A 6,811-nucleotide genomic window follows, 5' to 3' on the forward strand; every position below is an offset into this window, starting at 1 on the left:
ATTGCCTAGTATATATATATATATATATATATATAATGCATCAGTATATAAAGCAGGGATAAGTTGCTAGATAAAAAAATATATTAACATGATAATATATTTAGAATGGCCACCTGTGTCTCAAACCAGAAGGCTACAATGAGAGCTATGAAATAGCCCCCTTCCTATGGCTGTAAACGGTTAATTCACCTATTTAACCACCTGCCTGTACTTCTCCTGATAAGTACAGTCACACCACACTGGACATGCTTAATCTCATCTAATTTTGGAAGCTAAGCAGTGCTGGGCCTGGCTAGTACTGGGATGGGAGGCCACCCAGGAAGACCAGGTGCTGTAACTCACACAGGGGAGAACCCACAATATTCTTTTATATATACTGTTATGTTGAGTTTGCATGGAATAACCTATGCTGGAATTATTTGTATCTATAATATTCTCATTGCATATTTATGCCAAACCATTAATTATGTAAACAGGCATACTATCCAAGTGGCAGTCAGCGATCATCTAAAAAACTCATTCAATTATAAAACTTATTACACACCAGTGTATCGAAAAAGAAACTGAGAGTGACACAAACACCATTGAGTACTAAAGAACAGGTGAGTAACACCAATAAAAGGATGAATAGGTGAAGAAGATGGCAATATATATCCCAAGCTGTAATGGAGTAAGCAGATGTATGAGTGATTTGAGGTAAATACCTCTTCCTGTAAGGATGAACCTATTTCTGAGGTTCATTCTAGAAGAATTTGGATAAAAATGTCCCAATCAGATACCGGATGGAATCTATCCTAAATATGTTTAAGGGAAACACGAAAAATAATTAATCCTCCAGTTTATGGGGACACACTGGTGCAGACCATACATACCAGTATTCCATACAATTAGGAATAAATATATAAACTGAGTGGAGTTTTCCGCCTTGGAAGTATAGTCTAAAAAAGGCACACAATGATGGATCTAGAACCTATAGGGTTCAAACAAAGAAGCGATTATGTCATTTAAAAAAAAAAATATATATACATACATACATACTGTACCTGTATACCTATTTGATACCTCTATTTCTTTTGTTGCTGCATGAAGTAAATAGGAAGACCAGGTGATACTATTGGAGATTATATAGCAATTTATGGAGGGAAACGTTATCTTTTCTTAAGCCAGACCTTACAGCACCCTTACTCGTAAGCTTAATATGTTGTACACTATATTATTGTGTATTATCATATAATATCATATCATATTATCGAGTATTAATGTATCATAAAGAATGAATAGACATTATTATAACATAACATAATATTTTATTGTTTTTTACAGTATGTAACAATATAGATAATATGCAATAATTCAATCCTTGCAAAATTTAAGCTTATAGTTTTAAAGTGACACACAAACATACTGATTTTCTTTACAGTCTAGTAGCCTAACAAGTAGGATCATGGAAACCTACTTAATACATGGAAAAATAAAATCTCTGCACAAATAAAGCAAGGGTTAGAACCAAGCCCATGGATTCAGTGCTATGAGTTAGAATTGTTTACTAGTACAGTATGTCATGTTGAAATATATGGGTTAAAAAACGGTAATGTTAATACAAAATAAGGACACTGAATATCACACACTGAGTGTGTCACTGAATATCAATGTAAAGTATTTGTGTTTATCTGCTAGCATCAACCAATGTACTGTATTGCTGTTAAATGAAATACTGGGTGTTTAATAAAATGGTAACTGAAACTTGTATGTGTGTGTATCTTATGTGTTACAGTAGAGGTTGAGTGACAGCCGGTATGCCACAGTATGCCATCCAGGAACTTGCATGGTGTGTAGAACATTATTTACAAAGTTACGGGACAGGATGGAATGGTGGGCTTTCCCTGACATCCATAACAATTAGGATCCAGGACAATATCCTGTCTTGGGTGAAAATATTCCTGCAAACAGGGTCTGTGGCTAACCATAATAAAGATTGACCACATGGAATACGCAGTGAACAATGGCCCTCATTCCGAGTTGTTCGCTCGGTATTTTTCATCGCATCGCAATGAAAATCCGCTTAGTACGCATGCGCAATGTTCGCACTGCGACTGCGCCAAGTAACTTTGCTATGTAGAAAGTAATTTTACTCACGGCTTTTTCATCGCTCCGGCGATCGTAATGTGATTGACAGGAAATGGGTGTTACTGGGCGGAAACACGGCGTTTCAGGGGCGTGTGGCTGAAAACGCTACCGTTTCCGGAAAAAACGCAGGAGTGGCCGGAGAAACGGTGGGAGTGCCTGGGCGAACGCTGGGTGTGTTTGTGACGTCAAACAGGAACGACAAGCACTGAACTGATCGCACAGGCAGAGTAAGTCTGAAGCTACTCTGAAACTGCTAAGTAGTTAGTAATCGCAATATTGCGAATACATCGGTCGCAATTTTAAGAAGCTAAGATTCACTCCCAGTAGGCGTAGGCTTAGCGTGTGTAACTCTGCTAAATTCGCCTTGCGACCGATCAACTCGGAATGAGGGCCAATGATGGATGCCATATGGAGCATATACTGTAGGTGTTTGAATATGGAAAAAAAGTCTATTTTTTTGAACCACCCAGTACTTGATAGCAGCACATAATTTTTTGCTGAAGATCTAATAGTAATTAAGCATAAGTGAAACTTGTAACATTGAAAGATACATAAAGCATAGCCATCATTCAGCAACAGCCTCTGGATCTTGCTCTCAGTGACACTGTTGTCAGCCATCACAATTGGAATGCTTCTGCTAATATTCTCACATGTGATGCTGCTCATCAGGAGGTGGCTGGTTCTCCAGACCTCACTCTGTAATCTATCTTATGATTTAAATGTGTAAGTGATTGTTTCTATTTGATCAACCTGTGTTCCTGAGTATATTCCTTGTTGCTGACCTAGATTGACTTTTGAATTTCACTGTTTTCTCTTGTACTGACCTAGGCTTGTCTTTTATATTCTGTTTTACAGTACATACTATTACTATTGACCTCAGTTTTTGGACTGATTTATCTGCAGCCATTGCTGCCCTTGACTTGTTCAATGGAATTTGTGCTATTTCATCTGCTGTTCTCAGACTTTCTTCACCTTGAGCATTCACTTTAATACCATGTGGAACTCCTTCAGGGTTCTGTACATCTAAAATACCATTAACAATACCATGAGTTGTTATGCCCATATTAACTGGAATTAAAGAGCTAGGGTCATCCAAGTATTGTTAAGCATATTGAGCTCTATGGAAAAGGTGGCTTGATATAGGTGAAGAAATAACAAAGCAATTAAGGAAGTTCTTTATGTATACTGCCACAACAAACTACAGACTGCAAAGCTTAATAACTATCCTGCATTAACCAATAATATAGTGTAGCTAGAGAATGTTAACAATGTTTCACTTTTAATTAATTATCATATCAAATAATAGATGATAATATACATGCACAAGCACATGGGGGCCTTCCTTGGTAGCAGGGTTAAATAACAAGTCAAATGGATGAAGAAAGAAATAACAATGGTGTCTATCTATATTTAATTCAAAATACTTAATCATGCCGAAAAGGCTGTCTACCACTAATTACAATAAATTGTGAAGTGGCTCTTAAGAACTGACAGGGTGTCTACAATGTGAAATTTCAGTATAAACCACTAAGCTCTGAGAACTGATTGCTGACATAAAAGTCTGTCAGATGAGAGCTCATGTGAAATCAGTTAGGGTAGTCAGCACTATAAACATTTTTTACAAGTTAAAAAAAACTGCAGTGAAGATCATGAAGTTATCTTAATATATTCAAATCCAGGATATTAAGTTGTATATTCTTTTGGACTACATCCCAAAGGTACTGTAGGAGGTGGGTTTCAATCATACTTGCCTACCTGACCCTCTCCATGAGGGAGAAAATGTTCTGTTCCTGGACTTTCCTGGTAACGTATATGTGGTTAAACACCTCTCTTATCAATTAACTAGCTCACCACAGGTGATGGCAATCATACATTATCAGGAAAGTCCAGGAACAGAGCATTTTCTCCCTCATGGAGAGGGTCGGGTAGGCAAGTATGATTTCAATTCCACAGCTTGCATTATAAAGCCATCAAATTCATACAGCAGCTTTGAATAAGCAGGTTTGGCTTGAAACACAATGTATTCAAAGCAACAAAAAACAGTATAAAGTATTATTTCTAACATAAACTGCATATACAGTAACACAAAATAAACAAAAACATGGTACACAACCCATGGCATATATAAACAAATAAATAATCTTTAAACAACATTAACAGGTGTTGACCACTCACTAAAGATGTAACCTTCTTTGTCTGGATATAATACTATAGAGAGATACAGTACAATTGTGAGCAATAAACTACTAGCCAATCAGCTTCTGCTTTACATTTTACAGGCTATGTTTGAAAAATGACAGGAGGTGATTGGTTGGTACTTTGGGGTCTATTTACTAGCCTTAGATTGAGATAAAGTGGACGGAGATAATGTAGCAGTCTACCAGCTCTTGTAATTTTTCAAACACAGCCTGTGACATGTCAGTTAGGAGCTGATTGGCAGGTACTTTATCTCCGTCCACTTTATCTCTATCCAAGGCTTAGCCAATAGACCCCTTTTTCTCTCACAATTTTATCTCTTTCCAAGTTTTAATGAATACCCCCATATACATAGCCAGATTAAGGGGGGATGCAGGGCTTACTGTACCCCGGGCTTCCATCTGTCAATCACCTTGCAAATGGCTGTGCGATCAAAATTTTTGAATCAGCTTGTTGCTGTTTGGCGACGTGCATGAGCATTGCAGTGCATACGCATGCGCAGTCAATCAATAATCACCCACTGTGCAAAAACTCACATCAGCAATTAGGTCTGAATCGGACCCATAGTCAAGCAATCTGGGTTGAACAGGAACTGTAGGTCTCTTAGATCTAGAGAGTGAAACATTTCAATTTCCTTCAAAAAATATTATTTATTTTAAGAGTGTGTTTAACAAAGTTATACTGCATAAAGAAGATCAGGGTGAGCTTTTTAATTAATGTGGACCATAAAAATGGTGTAGTTTACTAAAGCAATGCAATTCATTCTAGTTTAATCACATGAAACATTCTGACATGCATCAAACATACAGTATGTTAAATGTTCTCGCTGTGGATTTAGAAATACAAAGACTGAGGCAAAGGTGCAGGCAAGAGCATTTTGTGCATTGATCGTGGGTGTTAATCGCACTACAATTCAGCACACATATCTACAGGGAATTCAGAGTCATACACATCTTTACTACAGGCTGTAGGGGTGTAACTGAGTTTTAAGGGACAGGTATTACTACGTAGGCTGAGTTTAGTGAGACAAGCTTGTCAGAGACATGTAGATGGGATTTTCAGGTTATGCTGAGTTTTGTATATGCATAAATCTGTCTGATCTCAGATGCATCACTTGCATTAAGGATTATGGCTGATGCAAGCGTGTGCTGATAATGATAACAACTATGAAATCGAAATATGAATAGGGGCAGTACAGTCACATGGATGTGCATAACTCTGTATATAGGAGAATATCAGCATTTTTTCATGCAAGCAATGTGGGTGTAACTACAGCCAACTTACATTTATTCTGAATCTTCTCCACAGTGTCTCAATGTACAAGCATTTACCCAATCTATAGTCATCTTAACTAATCAATCCTAATAGTAATGAAACTACAAAATAAGAATAAATGTACCGTAATTTAGAGCTACTGTATGTAATATAAAGAAAAGCAGGGAGCAGAAAAATATTTTTCCACAAACTACAATCCCCAGCAAACTGTGTCATCTTCAGACATTAGTTCAGTTAACTGTTCAATATTATTTAGAAATTCCAAAGATTGTCTACTTTTAGGTTAAAGAAAAAAGGCTTATGGATAACTTCATTAAAAACTAAAAAAAATTATTTATGTACAGTGGCGGTTCTACGTATGGGCAAGCAGGGCTGCCACCTGGGGCGCTGTGTTCTCAGGGCGCATCTGCAGTCACCCTGTGCCCACCCACAGATGTTAGCTTAAACCTGGCTGTGTTGGCCATATTCAGTAAGGGTGCCTGACACAGCAGGGTACCTCGGGATTTGTAGTTAATTTTTTTACTGCTCAGACTCTGCACAGTAAAAGATAAACTACAAATTTCATGAAACATTGTGTCCTCCAAAGATGGCTGCTACTGGAGAAAGACAGTTACTCAGCCATCCAGAGAAGGAAGAGAGGGGTACCATGGGATTTGTAGTATATTTTTTACTGCTCAGACTCTGAGCAGTAAAAGATAAACTACAAATCCCACGATGCATTGTACTCACCAAAGATGGCCACTGCATATGCTTGAGCAAGACAGCATGCAGAGGGACCAGCCTGCTGCTGCTGCCAAAGGGACCAGCCTGTTGGTGCTGCTGCAGGAGGGACCAGCCTAATGCCGAATTGCTTCTTTAAAAAATGGCCACTGCACATGCTTGAGCAAGATAGCATGCAGAGGGACCAGCCTGCTGCTGCTGCCAAAGGGACCAGCTTGATGGTGCTGCTGCTGCCAGAGGGACCAACCTAATGCCTGCTGGTAGGAATCTACAACCCTACCCAATATGCGAACCAAGTAAGTGTTCGAATAAAGCAGGGGTATAAAGTTGTACTGGTATACAGCAGGGGTATGCAGGTGGAATGGTTTATAACATGGGTATACAGGCATGTGGGTATATTGCAGGGGTATAAAGGTGTGCGGGTATATAATTGATATACATGTGTGTGGGCATATAGCAGGGGTATAGAGGTGTGTGGGAATATAGTAGGGGT

The 6,811-nt window shown here is 38.4% G+C and overlaps 1 pseudogene; it reads left to right on the forward strand.

The window, feature by feature from the left end:
• Positions 1–221: 221 nt before the first annotated feature.
• On the forward strand, positions 222–340 carry LOC134963867 (5S ribosomal RNA; annotated as a pseudogene).
• The last annotated feature ends 6,471 nt before the right edge of the window (positions 341–6,811 follow it).

Source organism: Pseudophryne corroboree, chromosome 9, assembly GCF_028390025.1.
Source record: "Pseudophryne corroboree isolate aPseCor3 chromosome 9, aPseCor3.hap2, whole genome shotgun sequence".
Lineage (NCBI taxonomy): Eukaryota > Metazoa > Chordata > Amphibia > Anura > Myobatrachidae > Pseudophryne > Pseudophryne corroboree.